This window comes from Cydia strobilella, chromosome 16 (assembly GCF_947568885.1).
Source record: "Cydia strobilella chromosome 16, ilCydStro3.1, whole genome shotgun sequence".
Lineage (NCBI taxonomy): Eukaryota > Metazoa > Arthropoda > Insecta > Lepidoptera > Tortricidae > Cydia > Cydia strobilella.
In genome coordinates, this window is record NC_086056.1 from 2,736,450 (window position 1) to 2,755,906 (window position 19,457).

The 19,457-nt window shown below is 37.3% G+C and overlaps 1 protein-coding gene across 1 annotated transcript in view; it reads left to right on the forward strand.

The window, feature by feature from the left end:
* Positions 1-4,634: 4,634 nt before the first annotated feature.
* LOC134748340 (neural cell adhesion molecule 2-like) overlaps positions 4,635-19,457 on the forward strand; it is a 413,385-nt gene continuing 398,562 nt past the window's right edge. Inside the window, exon 1 of the mRNA XM_063683110.1 lies at positions 4,635-4,747. The gene's annotated coding sequence lies outside the window, so the exon portion shown is untranslated. The remainder of the gene's footprint in view (positions 4,748-19,457) is intronic.

The window sequence follows — 19,457 nt, forward strand, 5'->3', positions numbered from 1 at the left end:
CCGCAACGCAGGCTTCGTATACTGGCAAAATCAGCAGCATATTTAAAATTGACTAAGGCAATATGTTATTGTATAGATAGGAAAATGTCAAATTTCACTAAGATCTCGTTAGCCTTTCGGGCGAATTCGAACAATGATCTAGATATCAATTAGATATCCACTAGATATGAATGAGAAACGACAACGAGATATTTAAGTCATGTTAAATTTGACATTTCCGCGATTCCGAATGCGATCTCTTTAAGATTTGCTTAAGATATTACTTAGACATCCAATGGATATCTAATGGATATCCCAAAACGTCACAGTAATTGTAGCGTGAATTGACAATTGGTTTCTCGAATCGAACTGCAAAAAATAACTAGTTGAGAACTAAACTATATCTATTAAATTTCGTATTATTCTCGTATCTAGTAATTATAACGTTGTTCGAATTGACCGGTTTGTTGCGTGATAAAGTAACTTAAGTTTTTGGCAACCATGAGATCACTAGAACAACTTGTTTTTTATAATCAAAGTGATATACTACGTGCTAATAATACGTGCTCTTATAGATGACTGTTTTACCTGTAAGTAGGTACACAAAGTGTGAATTTTATATTAAATTTGATGGACACCTTGTAGATAAAAGTATAAAATCTATATATGACCAACCTTTATAAATTTTATTTATTCGAATTTTTATTCATGGCTTAAATAAACGCGTGTATTTTCTTTCAAAACTAAAAAAACTGTTAAAAAGTGTAACTTAAAAAAAACTATTTATAATTTAAAAAAAACTTACAATAACAGATGTTCAAAACACAAATACAATTAACTTAAAAATATTCAGATCAGTCCGGTTTCACTCACTATTGTTTTTAATCCCTTTTGGCGACATATTTTGGAAACAATAGTGAGTGAAACCGTACTGATCTAAATTTGAAATATGTCTCACGATAGTTTAATTTCGATTAAAATTAAATAAATTAAGCGATTTCGGTAGACTGGCCTTTTATTTTAATTAAGATAATTTAATATTATGAAATAATACAATACTAAATAAAAAACAATAACAAAACTTATAAACTATTATTAAAATTAACCTATAAACCTAAAAACAAATTAAAACTAACAAAAATAAATTAAACTACGAACTAAACAAACTAAACTAAAACTACCTAAAATGTCCTATAAATAAAAAATTGGCCCCAGGTCTGTGCCGTCCGGTAGGGTGCCCAGAAGGCTGGCGGCGTTGCCGCGCTGAACGGCAACGCCGATGCGTTGGGCGAGGTATGCTCCAGCCTTCCGGTCACCCGTTACATCTATTAGGCGCTTGGCCAACTCCTTATATATGCTGTGCGCGCCTTGACCCCACGGCCCAAGCGTCTCCACACCAAACGGCTCAAACATGCAGCCGGTGTCAATGGCTGCATATTTGCGCCGCTTGAGACGCTCGGCCGCATCGGCAGCAGCGCCAGCCCTAGCAGAGGTCCCTGGAAGATGGGACGGCGCGAGGGTATCCACACACGTGGCGTCCCAGACGAGGGGTCGACCCAGCCTCCAGGGAACCAGTGTCATGCCATCTGGCCTCTTCCCATCGTCACGCGCTAGACCCGTCGGTTCTAGAACCGACGGCGCTCCGGCGGTGACGAGGGCCCGGCGCAGTATGTCATTAAGACTGGCGTGGCGTGTAGAGCGGCCGGCGCTCTTGGAGCAAGAGAGGCCGTGGGTGCCAAACTTCGACACGTCAGTGCCGCAGTGGCAACGGTGTGGGGCCACGCATGCCGCCCCCAAGCGCAGTGATACCGCGAGCCTAAAAGTACTGCTGGTCAGCAGATTGCCGAGGTTACTGGAAGGGAGTGCCTGCAGCCATGCGCCAGATTCCCATTTCGTTCCAGCAAGAAGACGAGCTCGCTCTGCAGGGCTGGTGGCCGTTTCATAAAGATTATCACGTACCAGCACGCAGAGCGGCTCGTCCCATTGATGTTGCGAATGGCGCATCTCGGGCAGGTCCTTGTTGGGGCAAGCAGCCTTCCAGCTATCCATGGCTTCTGACAAAAAAGGTAAGTCCAAACTGTTAAACGTGTTGATTTTTAGAATTTTGATAAATAAATTTTGAATACTATGAACCGAAGAAAGGAAGGCAGGTAATGCGATACTAGAAATTTGACGGATCCCAATACCACCGTGTCTGATGGGCAAGGTGGCTTGAGTCCATTGATGGTTGTCCAAATAAATGTTCATGATTGAAAAAACCGTATTTTTTATAAGTTCGTCTAGTTTGGCTAAAAGTTGGGGATATTTCCAAAAGTGACTGCATCGAAGGGCATACGTAAATTTGGGGACAAACAAGCAAAATTTAATGATCGTATAAGCCATGTGGGGGTTAATTTGGAGTAAGCGGTCCGAAAAATAACTAAAATTTTGGTGTTTGTCGTTGATATACCCTGGGAAGGCTTCGTCTAAGATGGGTGAACCTAAAAGAAAAAGTGAGCTAGAATCTAAAATTTTGATGTCAGGAGCGAAATTTTGGAATTTAGGAATTGCTGTGTCTTTTTGGGAATTGTCTATAAAATATAGCTCACATTTTGAAAAATTTAATGTCAAACCTATTTGTGAGAATTCTGTGATGAGACTTCTAGGTCTTTGACAACTTCGTCGACTTTGCCACCCAGGGTACCATCGTCAAGATACCAAACATTAAATTTTGAATTTAGGCGCTCAATAATTGGTTGGATAGCCAGACTAAAAAGAGCTGGACCCAGGGGGTCACCTTGCTGACATCCAACGGAAGAGAATAAGAGGTTATTTTTGAAAAGTAATTTAGAGGGATTGCTATAGCATTGCCAAATAAAATTGTAAAGTTCCGGAATTTTTTCTTTGACTTGTGTCAGCAAGGCGCCTCGATCAACCGAGTTAAATGCATTACGTACATCAACCTTTAGTATGACCTCGCCTTCCTTTCTTGTAGTAAAGGCACGTAGGGAGTGCACCGCTGCTTCGCACCCACCTTTAGAGCCGAAACCTAATTGGAGCGGTTGGAAGTAATTTCTTAGTGTGTCTGATACGGCTTTGCAGCAAGTTTTGGCCGCCAGGCGGCGGTAAGTTGTACCTACCGCTATTGGCCTGATTCCACCGTCCTTCTTTGTCAGTGCACACAAGTTTGCTCCATATAAAATATCAATGACATCCGGGTTAACTTTGCCCTGTAACATGAGATTAACCAAGGATGTCAGTCCTTTCAAAAGGGCCCCACCGGCTTCACCGCAACAGTGGCCAAGTAGGTCCTTAAGGTGTTGGGGCGACAGACCGTCAAGACCACCTGCGGAGCCATTGGGAAAAGAGCAAATCGCGGCGAGAACCTCCTCGGGCGTTACCTGGAGGCATGGATCGGAAAGGCCCGGAGGATCGGGTAGGATAGCGTTAGTATCGGAGCTCGGGTGTTTGCTTATTAGTTCTGCCAAAGTGTCGGGTGTGTCAGGGGCGATTGCGTCACTGGAAAAAAGGAGGCGTGCGGCGCCTTTAATATTGCCTTCTCCAATTTTAGTTTCCACGTGACGACGGAATGAGAGGCTTTGTTTAAAAGCGGGTCTGGATAGGTTGGCAATGTCGTGTGGATTTGAACAATTTAGTTTTATCCTAGATGTCAGAGAAATACCCTTTTGTGCCTCTGCTTTGACATGAAGAACTCTGTATGGGAAAGTAAGTAGGTGCTCCCAGGATTCTGGAGAGTTCTGACTGACGGCAGCATTCACATCTGCGGTGAGTTTTTGGGCAACAATAACACGCGCGCTCCGGGGATTACGTTTTATAATGGGAATAGAATGTTTTAATTTACCTAAGGTTTCGGAAAAGGGTGGTTTACAAAAGTGGGACGAACTAGAGGTACTAGTTGGTGCTGGGAGAGAGTTGGTTGGCTTGTATCCGGCTGCCTGGTTATTATGTTTCTTGCCGATGTGTATGTTGAGTCCACGTTGCCCTTTGAAAACACAGCCTTGTGGGCATTGTGGGCACTGGACCAAAAGTTCCGCAGGTGAGGTGGCGGGGGCGGCATTTAAAGTATTTGCTGTACACGACATAGAAAACTTACCTAACAGAATACTTAGACCAAATATAAACAAAATACATATAAAACATAATATTATCAAAACACTGCAAATTTCACTTGTCTTGAAGTCATGCATATAAATACAGGTGAAACTGTTGTTTCTTGGACCGTTACAAAAGATGGTATAGTATAGTTTACTTGAACGGTGCACTGGATCCGGAAAAAAGGCACAGAAGTAAATAAAATCACATCATTTTCAAAACGTAAATATAAACATGTCTTGATTTCGTTGATTGACGGCGGCTGTCACGTCCGTCTAGGGCCCCAAGGAACGAGTTCGGGCTTCCGCAGTGTCCTCCTGCTATTTTTCAGTCATTCTCATTATTGAAGCATTTAGAAATCGACCGATTTATACGTAAAAATTCGTAAAAGTGTTGAATTTAAAATACAAATTAAATGTATAATTTAGAGCCGTATTGTTTCGTTGCTAGGCAGGTGACAATCGAAATTAAATTAATAAGTTCAACAAGTGTACAACAAAAAAAAACAATTGCAAACCACAAAAAGAAAACACTGCCCGGGCTAGGTACGCGCGGGGAGGGGCGACGTCAGTACCGACCCGCTCGTAGCTCGTAGCGCTCGTGCGGCGTAGCGATCGTAGAGAGCGTAGACCTAGTGCTGTGTTGTGCTGTGTTGTTCTGTGAAACATGTTTTGAGGTATGTGTGTGTGTTTGTGCTACGCGTAAGTACGTAGTTTTAGTTAGTGTTTAAGTTGGTACATATAGTTACGCTTTAGGATGAATCTTTCGGCGGTTTTTTATGTGTAGGCATATATTAGTCGATATAATAATTATTTTTAATTGAGATAAATTGATAATTAGGTTATGATGTAGCAATAAAATAAACGAAATTATGAAATCTATGGTCGTGATTAGGAAATAATAATTATATATGGAGAGAAAAATTAGCACAAAATAAGACGAAAAAAAAATCACGTATTACCTACAAAAAAGTAACCATTAAAATTGATTATGAAGATTGTCTGCAGAAAATGTTTGGTACATATATCAATAATATTCCCTACATTCACAAAATATTTTAACCATATAACTAAACTAACTACTTACTTACTTACTACTTACTTACTTAAAATAACAATACTTTAAATAACAATAATACCTACTATTTTACGTAGCGTTTTAACACCTTATTTGTATTTTTATTTTATTCCTATAATCACCGTCTATGACACACACACACACACACACACACACACACACACACACACACATGTATATCAAATAAAATATGACTTTTATTGAAATGTGGCACTCAAAGGGCATTGTATTTAGTTTTAGACAACATGGCTAAACTGAAATAAGGACTTTATGAACGTCATATAGTTTAAACTAATATCAAATATTATTTACTTTTAGTCTAAAATGGATGCTTAACCTTAGCAACTATGAAAATAATACTACAAATAAAATTTAATTTTGAAGTCATTAAAAAACAAAATTAGTTATATTTATTTACGGGTCTTCTTTTTATATCTGTATTTTTACAAGGACTTTAGTATCGAATTAGTTATATAATTTAAGGGTCTTCTTTCTATATCTGTTTTTTTTGGGTTCCGTACCCAAAGCGTAAAAACGGGACCCTATTACTAAGACTCCGCTGTCCGTCTGTCCGTCTGTCACCAGGCTGTATCTCATGAACCGTGATAGCTAGACAGTTTAAATTTTCACAGATGATGTATTTCTTTTGCCGCTATAACAACAAATACTAAAAAGTACGGAGCCCTCGGTGCGCGAGTCCGACTCGCACTTTGCCGGTTTTGCAAGGACTTTAGTATCTATACTGCAAGTCGACTGAACATTTTTTTTACCAACCTTTGTAGGGTATTTAAGTAGATGGATGATTGGTAATGGTTTAAATTCAGACTATTTAATAAGATTAAAAATACACCTTGAAATTAAGTTTCGTTTTAGAAACAGAAAGCTGTTATTTTTCGAAATAAATACGGTTTAATTAAGGAAACTTGACTAGCATTTTTATAAATATAAAATTACTTTTCTTGACTCATCACTCCCTAAACTTCGGGGTATGGCTAAGTACTTTAAGGAAACTGATTGGCATAGTTTTTTTTTTCATAAAATGTAATTAATAGCGTTTTTGTAACACGGACATTACATTTAAATCCATCAAGTAATTGAAAACTATGACATATCAATGACATTTCGAATATTGATCGTCCGAGATAGTACTTGCGTTTAGTAGCAAATATATAAACTTATACTAAACACTAATCAATATGTAAACAGGCCGTAAGGCAAGTGTACATGCTCGTAGGGGCCTTATCAGATAAAAATAAATCATTGATTATTTCCAAAATGGAGTTAATTAGAATACCGGTTTCTTTGAGAAAGTTACTTAATTTAAGCTCAGGAATGCGCCCTTGAAATTAACGGACTTTAAAAGAACCCCGTGGATGTAGACAATAGATATATCTATCAACTTCATACAATAACACATACATTCACTTGACATCTTAATTTAGTGATGTACTCGTACTTACAGCCTTGTATAATTCTGCATTATTAGGTACTCATTACTTTCAATCACTATGTGCGACATGTTCTTCCCAAAATTAGAACTTTTGAATATTTCTTTTACTATGGCAAGGCTTAGTGTAAGGCCTGAGTGGACGCTCGAGTTGGGCGTGCAGCGGGGCGGGGCGTGCGGCGTGCATGTTAAACAAATGCAAACGTATAGGAGCGGCCTTAGTGCACGCTGCTCAAATCACTTGTGAGCCCGACGCCACGCTGCGCGCCCCGCTGAACGCTCCGCTTCGAGCGTCCACTTAGGCCTTACACTTATGCTACTACAACGATCATTAACGCATCTTGTTTACTGTTTATACAGTACGTGCTTCAAGTTTTGTAAAAGCAGCCAGTTAGCCGCTACACTAGTAGTTTCAGATGGTCTGGTGGTGAGCAGCATGGTATAGTATGAATTTTCTCAAATGATTTTACGCCTCACACCCTAATCTGTTAAACAAAAGACTTTGTTTCTTTTGTTCAGCGGTTACCAATGCTACCGCTACTGACTGAACGGGAACAAACTTTTAAAAATAAATTTTATTGTCCTATTTATATGATTCAAATTTATGTACTAGCTCTGTTCTGAAGCCACACACAGGCAACCGATCGTCTTTCATTACCCAAACTCGTTATCTCAGAATGAGCTGTGCTGTTACATTTTGAACCTTAATAATATCACGATAGTTGCCTTTTAACGGCATGGCTGCTTTGGCACGCGCTCATAAAAGAAACAAAGACTTGTTTAACGGATTAAGGCCTGAGCCCTAAAAATCATTTGAGAAAACTCATACTATAAACAGTAGTTGCAGTAAAGATGTGTGTGTGTATATTGCAAGTAAAATACAGTTAACAAGTTGACTCTCGTTCTCAAGAATTTAAGATGCATCTATATTGATATCTTGCCTGTATGGTACCTAGTTTTACATGAATATATTGCTGATTCTTTTGCTTCCGCTGTTAGAGTTGCTAATCGGCAATATGTGTAGAACATGCGACGCCAATAATCACGTCTGTCATGTACGTGCAACTAATAAAAGTTAAGACTGTACACAGCGATAAGACTGTACATTTTCTTTTTTCAAATTACCCTGTTTTCGAGGTCACCCTAGTGCACCGCAGTCGATATAATGTCCCAATACAATTAATCATATCGTCATCATTTATCATTTATGTGCTCATCATTCACAATAATTTATTGTAACGTAACTCCTGTACATAAGCTTCAAATTTGTCTGACTTTCATCTTATAAGATACGCTCTGGCTTTCGCCGGTTAATGGGAAATGTACAGTCGCCATGAGATATATCGGAGAGTTCCATTCCGATATATCTGATGGCGACTGTACCAACGAAATAAATACGTTTAAAAAATCAATTAACTTAATTGACTCAGATGTTTCGTCGCTATATTTAGTGATACCACTTTACCCACACATATCGTCGGTTGAGAATACGTTTGTGCCATATCAATTTTTGAGCAAAGACGTTTTTTAATGATTCCTAAAATAACAAAAAATATGCTTTAATTGACACTAATCGGTTTATAAAAAAATATTTTTCAAAAATGTTTTGTCGCACCCGCAATTTACTATAGGATTGAGTTCGCATCCTGTCATCATCTTCCTCGTGTTGTCCCGGCATTTTGCCACGGCTCACGGGAGCCTGGGATCCGCTTGGCAACTAATCCCAAGAATTGGCGTAACAGGTACTAGTTTTTACGAAAGCGACTGCCATCTGACCTTCCAACCCAGAGGGTAAACTGCGCCTTATCGAGATTAGTCCGGTTTCCTCACGATATTTCCCTTCATCAAAAAGCGACTGGTAAATATCAAATGATATTTCGTACAGTCGCCAATGTCGCCATCAAATATATCGGAGTGGTCAAGGTGCTCACAAATATCTGAACACGCCTCTATTGTCAAGGCGTTAGAGAGCGTGTTCAGATATTGTGAACACCTCGGCCGCTCCGATATATCTGATGGCGACTGTACATAAGTTCCGAAAAAACTCATTGGTACGAGCCGAGGTTTTAACCCGCGACCTCTGGTAGAAATTCTTGTAAGAATAAACCGAACTAGCCTTAAGAGTCTTAGTTACTTGGCCTTAGTTGAGGCCCAACACTAGCAGTCCCACACGTTCGCCCGAAGGGTCTGAACTTCTCCCTTTGTGCCTGCTCCTGACAATGTTCAACACAGCTGTGGATCGAAACAATGCCAGTTACAATTGTATCTATTGCGTAGATATATGTTAGAAACGTTTGTAACCTATTTTAGGATTTCCTTAGTGAAATGTCGGAGAAATGACATCGAATACATGTTACTATATTCAAATCAGTTCCATTCTTTTTAGGGTTATTACTAAGACTCCGCTGTCTGTCTGTCTGTCCGTCTGTCACCAGGCTGTATCTCATGAACCGTGATAGCTAGACGGTTAAAATTTTCACAGATGATGTATTTCTGTTGCCGCTGTAACAACAAATACGTAAAACATAATAAAATAAATATTTAAGTGGGATTTCCATACAACAAACGTGATTTTTTTGCCGTTTTTTGCGTAATGGTAGGAAACCCTTCGTGCGCAAGTCCGACTCGCACTTGGCCGGTTTTTCGAACTGTCAAAACGATTTTGCTACTATAGAATTTATATGAAACACTAGCATGTGACGTCACAATCAAATTACCTACTCTTTATAGTTTTATACGGATTATAACATAGAAATTGTGTCTAAAATCAACTGTTGTGTCTACGTTTCTCTATAAATTTTCTGGTGCTTTAATTCATGCATGATGTAAAATAATTTATTTTAAATACAAATCGATCTACTTATACATTATATGCAGAGTGATTTTGTTATGTTTGACCAAAAACTGAGGGGTGAATACGTAGGTATTTAGGTCAAACATACCGAACAACTTATACTATGGGGGCAATGCAAAACCCCAAACTGCAATCCTTACTCGGGTTTCTCTGAAGCCATTCTCAAAGTGTGATCCGCGGAGCCCTAGGGCTCCGTAAAGCCTCTGTGGGGGATCCGCGAGAATACTTGTAATAATAAGAAAAAAACACAAAACCCAGTTCTACTGTCTATTTTTATTTTGGGCTCCGTCAAATATTTCGCTTTCTAAAAGGGTTCCGTCACCATAAAAGCTTGTGCTCTAAGATGTGTTCCTGCCCATTTTTCTCAGGCCTTCCTAGGAAAGATTATTCTTTCTAACGTTTTTGCTATTTAGTTTAATAACACATAAACATAAAACTATATAAAACCCATTTCTAGTTTAACTAAACTTAAAGACCATGAAAGTATGCAACACTTGCTCAATTAATTCGATGCCCGTAACACTCTAATATCACTATAACATTTATATGTATATGTGTTCAGCGTTGGAGGTAATGGCGACGAAATGAAAGCAGGGAATACTGATATCTAAATTTAATGTTTACAGAAGGCTGGTTAGAAAAAGTGAGTTTATCTACATACATGTAGAAGCTTATATAGTTAAGTACAGCGCCACACTATGACACTACGGACTGGTTATGAACTATTACATACATTGATATAGCTAACAGCTTATTGAGCACTTATACTAGTACACAATAGTTTCGGTAGATGTCACCTTTACATATCATAGGACTGTGGTGCCACATACAGACGATTGAGAGACTTAATCTGTCTAGATTAGGTAAGTAGGTATTTAGGTATGCTAATTCCTACTTATCTGTTACCTACTTGTTAAGATAGGTCTTAACAATATGTCAAGCTTTAATGGGTATTAGAATTTACGCAAAACTGAAACTTTTCAATTAAATTGAAATTAAATTCCAAATCATTGAAAGCGTATATTTTGTGCTATATTTATTCCTTCATGCCTTTAGGCTTAATGAGCTTTGAATCGACTTCGTATTTGATACAATTTAAATGATTTAAATCTGTGTAGGGTATTCAATAATGAATATATCCATACTAATATTATATATGCGAAATTGTGCCTGTCTGTCTCTCTGTTACCTCTTCACGCTTAAACCGCTAAACCGTTTTAGTTGAAATTTGGTATAGAGATAGTTAGAGTCCCGGGTCCATCCCTGGGACTCAAACTAGGATAGCTTTTATCCCAGAAATCATCCTTTAAGGGGGTGAAATGGGGGGGTGGAAGTTTATATGGCGAATCGATAAAAAGCAGATTGGGTAAAAAAATAAGCTACGCAAAAACTGTGATAAAAACTGTAAGCTACGCAAATTACTAATTCCACGCAGACAAAGTCGCGGGCAAAAGCTAAGTACCTACATATATATTATACAATATGAATATACAGTAATAGTGACTTTGTATATTTCTAGGGTTCCGTACCCAAAGGGTAAAAACGGGACCCTATTACTAAGACTCCTCTGTCCATCTGTCCGTCTGTCTGTCTGTCACCAGGCCGTATCTCATAAACCGTGATAGCTAGACAGTTGAAATTTTCACAGATGATTTATTTCTGTTTCCGCTATTACAAAAAACACTAAAAAGTACAGAACCCTCGGTGGGCGATTCCGACTCGCACTTGTCCGGTTTTTTCTAGCATCTGGTAATAATCACATTGTTAATATTACTATGCCTCGCTGTATTAATGTGTTACATGAACAAAAACAATTTGTGAAGTATTTTTCTTACCAGTACCCGTACCATGAGTCACTGACAGTGTCAAAACTGACATATACGTTATTTACTTTCTATACATCTCGCTCGCACTGATATGACGATACTATTTGACGATCCTTCTCAGGGGAAATTTTCCATATAATGTATAATTAATGAAATTAATATTGGATTGTTTTGCTATTATTTAAGTTTATTTCTGACGATCACAATGTAGATTCTTATAAATTGACATTAATGTAATTTGTACTGTAATCATATGTTGTGAAATAAATCTAATCTAATCTATGTGAGTACGAGCGAGATGCATGGAAAGTAAAATACGTTCTCGATAGCGTTTATGTCAGTGCCAAACTGGTGGTAGCCACACTGTTTTCTAATAACACGCATGAGACACCTTAAAATCACATATTTGAGGTAGGTAAGAATTTAATCCCAGAATGCTCATCTTAATACTTAATATAAACAAGATACTGAACTATATTATATGAAGAGTACACGGAAAGAACATGTCTAGTCACTTTTTTCGGAAAATGATATTTTCATTTCAAAATGTAGAGCTCTTAATGAACCATTAGTTATATTTTTGCTACCACTGTATAATATAGGTATATGTAACACAACTTTTTTTTTTGTTAAAAAAGACCTGGTCACGGAATTACCATACATTTTGACATGGTTCCAAATTTTAAAACCGCGATTAAGACCGCCTGTTGCTGCTTAGTTTTTTATGTTAATTTGCTGTATTTAATCATGTTTCATTGTGCACAATAAAGAATATTATTATTATTATTTGTATCTCCTTGGATATCACGGGCCTATAAATCCCGGTCTTTTGATAGGCTTGCGTGGGGATATAGATCCAACACGTAGAGGCCCCTTGGAGAGCTTTAATGTCATGTAGAACGCCTGCTGGAACCCGTTCACAGGCGCAACAATAGACACCCATGAACCGGTCGCAGCAGGCATTGGGACTATTGCAGAAAAAGTGAACAGTATACCGGTCTATGGATTGAAGTTTGGGTGGGCAATGAGACTGGGCTATTGTAAAGAACTCCGGACACCTGCCATAACAATGTTAATACACGTTATCGCGGCAGGTGGTGACTTGCCGCTGACTAGATGGGCCCCTGAAACTGCCGTCGTGAAGACGACCAGGAGCAACACCGGTGTGAGCGGCTCAGGGGTGTCGAGAGGTGTGCGCCGCTTTCTACCCAGTGACTGTTAACAGCCACTGTGCCAACTCGCGTCTTATGCATCTTTCACTTCCACCCCTGGAGCATATAGCTCTTACGACTCCCCTCTGGACGGCCAATGAAGGCAAGCCAGAGCTGAGAGTCCTGCGGGTCCCCTTGGGGTCCACTCCGACCGACGAAGACACGCCGGAGACGGAGACCCTGACCGACTCTCTGGAGCACTCGGGTCCGTGGGGTCGTCACTCCCCAACAGCTCGCCACAAGCTGCCCTGCGGGCTTATTATTATTATTATTACTCAAAATGTTACTAAAGTGACTAGACATGTTCTTTCCGTGTACCCTTCATATGCATATTCATGCACATTTATAACCGCCTCCATAAAGAAAATATCGACGTCTAATTAAAAACTGGTACTAATGGTAACCCTGGTAACCGACTTCCCTACTAACAGTCATATTCTTATCCACCCATGCAAGATAGATAGACAAATAATTAGCCTCATGCATGAAGTTTATATTTGAACGAAATATGTTTTATTCGGATGTTTGTTACCGTTATATCATGTTACAAATGCATTTCCGTTTTTAAATTACCATTTAATTACTTAAAATTATAAATAAAAAGTACAAAAATTTGCCCGCGAAAAGATAGTGAGCGAAACGCTCGAAACGCCAAGTGACGTCACGCGTTCGACAGATTAGTGTCATTAGTAGCAAACGTCAGTTGGGCCGCCCAACGTGTGACGTCATCACGCTCTGTCGAATTCGCGCCAAAAATTATGAGCGTTTCAACCGCTCAAAAATTTTCAACATTTTAAATATTTTTTAATAAAATAATGTTAAGGTTCACAAAAGTATTTTTATCATTTCCGGTGTTCCAACGATATAAATTATGAATCCAAAAATAAAAATAAATTCATGCATGGAGCTAATTGTTTATCATCAAACATTGTAATAAAATATCCATCATGTACACAATCTCTCTGTTCTCTGCTTTTCCCTAAGGTTGACTGGTAGATAACGCCTCATAGCATTAAGTCCGCCTTTTGTACGATTGTATTTTCTTTTGTGCAATAAAGATAAATAAATAAATATCTATTTGTACTAACAAGTGCGACTAGTCAGGAATTATTAAACTAAGGTGCATGCATGTCATAATTTGTAACATTTACACTTAATTAAATTTATTTATATACAGTCGTTTCTAATAATAGGTCTTTCACTGGATCACGAAACACTGTCCATCTTGATACATTTTTGAGAAGTTGCAAGTAAATTAAATTTTACCTCGTAGGCATGATTTTTCCAGTTATTTCCAGTTCCCTCTGGTTATATTTCATGGAATAAATCTCGCCTGTTCGAGCTGTATCCCCACCTGGAGATCTATCGCGGTGACTTTATCTTTAAGCTTAAAGCTCAGTCTAAGAGCTTTAAAGCTTTAAGGAGTTCTTAATGGTTTGTTTTTTGTAACGGTTTAGAAATAAGAAATAAAATAAATAAATAAATAAAATAAATAAACGTTTATTCAAAGATCTTATTTACAACTAAATACATATTTTCATCTGCCAAACCACACAGTGGTTTGTTGGCAGACGAGGCTCCTTTGCGTTTGTGTTAGCTGTTGATATGTAACTTAACTTTATCTTAAACCTAAACTTACCTACTTAACCCTTTACTGCATGCGCAGCCTTATATGGTTGTTATGTTTTTGCCGGTGCCGGTGGCTTTAAAATAACGAGAGGCCAATTTTAATATCAAAATTCCGTGGGGCTCAGACACACTAAGTATATGAAAAATGATCATTCGCATTTTTTAAATCACAAATCTAAAGCTACTCGTTATGGAATGAAACATTTCGACTTAAAAAACATAATGGATGTGTTTCACCACAGTAAAGCCTTATTTAAAAACATATTAGTATCTGTAATGTTGACAACCTCAGCTAGCTCGGTTAACTTACCTTAGTTACGTTGTGTGGAATATTTATTGTTAATATTAAGTAGGTGTCGTTAATTCGTATTTTATTATTATTCTAAATTATTTTAATTTATAGTAAGTCTTTAATGAGTCTTTTTCTGAGTATTATCTTAATGTTTAAATTAATATAATGCTCTGATTGCCTTTAAGTGGGGGATCAATAATAAATGTGCCATTTTAGTATGTTAATTCTTGTATGTAAATTGTATCTTCTGTTGGTGATCCTAATAAGCAAATAATCAAATAATATATATTTAATAAATGAGATGTTAAGAAATAGGGTACGGTTATTTGCAAAGTATTGAAAAATAAATAAGTTTAGGCATAGTCCGATAAGTAATTGTAGAAAATAATTAAGCGCCACTTCCTACGTAACTGTCACATTTTTGACGTAAAATGCACATGGCAACAATTTAGCATGGAATTTTTTTAGTTCCATTTTATTTAATTTCAACTATTTTATGTCGCACTATAAGTATGTCGTTATAATACATATTGGTAATAAGGTTTTATATGTAATTTGGGAGCAGCAAACGTAGTTACGCTAATGTTCTTGTTGGTTTGGCACCGACTTCAAAAACTAAGTAATTACCCGGATGTTTATTAATTTTCTTATTATTAGGTATTAATGACTTTTTGGCAAAATTTACTTTACGACGGAATAGGGGGGGGGGGTACATGAACATTATTTTGTGCATTTCAGTGGGTTTCGTTTTTGAAGGCGGTTCCCTTTTTTAAATATATGAATTTACATTTGGTTTAGTTTTTTTTTATTTCTACTACCTTTTTTTATTTTTTTTTAAGTATAAGCTTTCAGCGTGAATTATGTTACTTTTTTACACGGTACATGGTCAATATACAATTTTTCATGGTTTATTTTAGATGTAGCTACGACATTGTTATTTATCACACCAAACGCAAAACATTTAGTACTAGTCCAATTCGCACTTAATGATATAACAATGTCTAATAAATTCCTGTCAACATTTCACACAGCAAAACCTATTAATTTCATGAAAATTACGATCCTTCACATTTAAACAGACCGTGAATATAACCACATTAGTTTTCAAACATATTAAATGCGTTTGACATTAAATTTGCATATCATTGTGGTCGAAGCCACAACGTTTTGCTAAAACAGCACAACTGAATACAATGTACAAATCGAGTTTGCGATTTTTTTGCCGAGTGAATCGTGTAAACGCAGTGACGCATTTCATTGGACTAATTAGGATCATTATTTTAAGTCAAATATAATTTAACTATTATCGCACTTAAACTATCGTGAGACATATTTCAGAATATTTATCAGTACGGTTTTTACTCAATATTATTTTTAGTCGCTTTTGGCGACATGTTTCGGATTCTTTGGGAATCCATCCTCAGGCACGAGTGTCCGCGGCGGTTGTACGTGCACGACGTGGACGTGGATGGATTCCCAAAGAATCCGAAACATGTCGCCAAAAGCGACTATAAATATTTTATAATTTAACTATTGTCTAAACTAAATGCTGACAGCTTTTTGTTATGCTGAAAACGGTAAGTTAAGTGCCAGTTGCACCATCCGCACTTGACAGACTGATCAACGTCACCCGGCGCGCCGCGGCGGTTTACTATGAAACTTTCCATACAATACAATTTAGCGAACTCTTTAACGATTACAAACAGTTGGTGCAACCGAACCTTAGTGTTTTTAAACAAAATTCTTTATTTATGCAATACGTACGTACGTACGTATTTATATATGCACGTAGTGTAGGACAAAGTATTGGCGTATTTTGCATGCGAATCACTTACGAAATATAATAATAATAAATATTCTTTATTGCACCACAAAAATTTTAAAACAGATTTACAATGTAAATAAAGGTAGCAACAGGCGGTCTTATCGCTGTGAGCGAAACTCGCTGTGTGTGTGAAATATTTGTTTTAATTCCGAATGACTTTGTCGACTTGCATATTATAGTAAAATTAAGTTTAACAGTTTATTAGGCGAACAAGCAGCTTTAAGAATTATCTTACCCAACCAATTATCTTAACCAATATTACTCTATAAAAAGGCAAGATAAAAAAGAACCAGGCTCGGAAAGTTGAAAACTTGGGTCCGAATGTCCCTTACGTAACGATGGAATGCTGGTGATTGATTTGAGTACTTTTTGAGGACTGATTATTTTTTAGTATGTAATGTTTGACGATCATGATAAGAAGATAAGCATAATTTTGACATTGATGCAAATTTATAGTGTAATTTTTATCCTGAAATAAATAAATCTAAATCTAAATCTGAGTTTGTTGAAAATGGAATGTGATTTGATTAAAATGCTGAGTGTCAAAATAATTATGAATACGAGGAAGCCAAATAGCACGCCAATAGGAACGTACACTAATATCATAATGATATTTGAATCATGTTATTTAGTTATAGTGCATCTCGCCCGCGCCATACTCGTTCTTATGAGCGAAATGCACGAGTACTCAATTATATCAGTTAGATCCATTAGTTAGATGATATTTATGATATTCTGATATTGGATACGCTCGAATTGGCCCGTAATTTTCGTGACAAAAAGCAGTGGTAACCAAGCGTAAATCGTCGTCCTTTTCCAAGAATAGATTAGACTCTGCTGTTTTTGCAATTTTGTATTATTTACAAAATTATGTATAAAAAAATTGGCCAAGAGCATGTCGGGACATACTCAGTTTAGGGTTCCGTAGTTACCATTCTGTCAAAATAGGCTAAACGGGGGCTATTAGTAAGTATAATGTACACACAAGCAAAAGGGGGTATTCTTTCGCAGCGCTCTGTACAGTCGAGTTCATAAATATGTAAACATTTCTTCACCTTAATTCAATGCAATAAGGTGAAAAAATGTATACATATTTATGAACTCGACTGTACATAAGTCTTTTTACTAAGAGACTTTTTGCAATAACTCAAAAACGGATGGAACGATTATATTCGCTATAGTTTTCGATGAAAGTATTTATTAAGCTTTTGTTTTACGATTTTGTTTATATTTTTTGGACCCATAGTTCAAAAGTTAGAGGGGGACACACATTTTTTTTCTTTCGGAGCGATTATTTCCTAAAATAGTCACTTAATCAAAAAATGGTTGTTGGAGACCCTAAAGAGGCCCACTGACTATCACTCCGCCGGACGATATCGGCCTGTTAGTTAGAACAAAAATTTGACAGTTCCGAACAACTGACAGGCCGATATCGTCCGGCGGACTGATAGTCAGTGGGCCCCTTTATTCATGATGAAAAGTTGTCCGTAATGCTTTGTCATACGGATTTTTTTTTGTCTTACCCCTCATAAAAAAACCCTTCAATTTTACCCCAACGCACCCTATATTTGATTGTTGGAGACCCTTATTCATGATGAAAAGTCGTCCGTAATGCTTCGTCATACGGATTTTTTTTTGTCTTACCCCTCATAAAAAAAACCCTTCAATGTTACCCCAACGCACCCTATATTTGGTTGTTGGAGACCCTTATTCATGATGAAAAGTCGTCCGTAATGCTTCGTCATACGGATTTTTTTTGTCTTACCCCTCATAAAAAAAACCCTTCAATTTTACCCCAACGCGCTCTATATTTGGTTGTTGGAGACCCTTATTCATGATGAAAAGTCGTTCGTAATGCTTCGTCATACGGATTTTTTTGTCTTACCCCTCTTAAAAAACCCTTCAATTTTACCCCAACGCACTCTAAACATTTTTGTCAAGCAAGATTTATTGTGGTTTTGACTACATAACTATATTAAATTTAATTTCAGTGTATGTAGGTAAATATTGCCAGTTACTTCACTTGGGTAAAATTGGAATATGAAGTAGGTATGTCGCCACCGTACAATGCCACTGTCAATAAATAAAACGACAGTTACGGAGAGACCTAAGCCCTAGTACACGTTCAACGCTGGCCAACTTTACTGTCACACGTGCGATAGAGTGTTTAGAAGCATGTTCGACCCAGCCAGTCATATTAGGGCCCATAATAGAGGGCTAGAGGCTTAAACAATCAATCATCTTACTAACTAGGAATTCGATTCTAAATTAACAACTTGTTATGTTTTTGAACTGGTTTTGATACGACCTCGACTATCGTCTTGGTCATTAGCGCGCATCTCACGCACGACTATCACTTCATTTAGCTTGCACCAAGCGTGAGCAATCTTCAAATAAGATCATAACCGTTAATATAGAATCTGGCTTCTCGGGCTCGCCGATATATTGATAGAATCCATTGATGGAATCCACTCTGAGCTTCATTGACGGCCTAACAGTTCGCGTGATCTAACCTGAATACAAAGAGGATATAATAAGATAGAGCGGTATTTAACTGTCATAGTAAATTTTGTAACCACTGTAAATTCACTGCCATCTATCGACATACTTTAAAACTAAAAATGAAGATTTATAAAAATATGTTAAAATGTATTTAAATATGGATAAATAACGAACGAAACCGTCAACGCCCTTTATACGAGAGTAGGCCAAAGCTAGATGGCGCCATCTATGCGCGATCGAGAATCAAATTTTCGTGATTTTTCGAGGCACGTTTTTTCCTTAGACTGTATTTATCTATTACGGAGTTATATCTATCTTTCCCTGAATAGAATACTGAAAGCGGTATTATGGGCTTAGTACAAAGGTATACTAATCTTGACTGTCGATTTACACGCATAAAATATACCTAGAGTAGGTAAATTATGTGTGTATAACATAAGTAACTTGTGTTGTTAGAATATTATGTACAGTCGAATTCATAAACATGTATACAGTTTTCACATTAATGCAATGGATTAAGGTGAAGAAATGTATACATTTTTAAGAACTTAACTGTACCAACACCATGTTAAGAGGGGGCGTAAAGTTAGGAAATTTGAAAGAAACAAATAGGTTTTTACCTTTTATCTCAATTACTCAGAAAACATTCTTCTGTTTAAAATAAACTGTGAGCTAAATTAAAAAAAAAAAACTTATCCAAACATACAAACTCACGTTTATAAT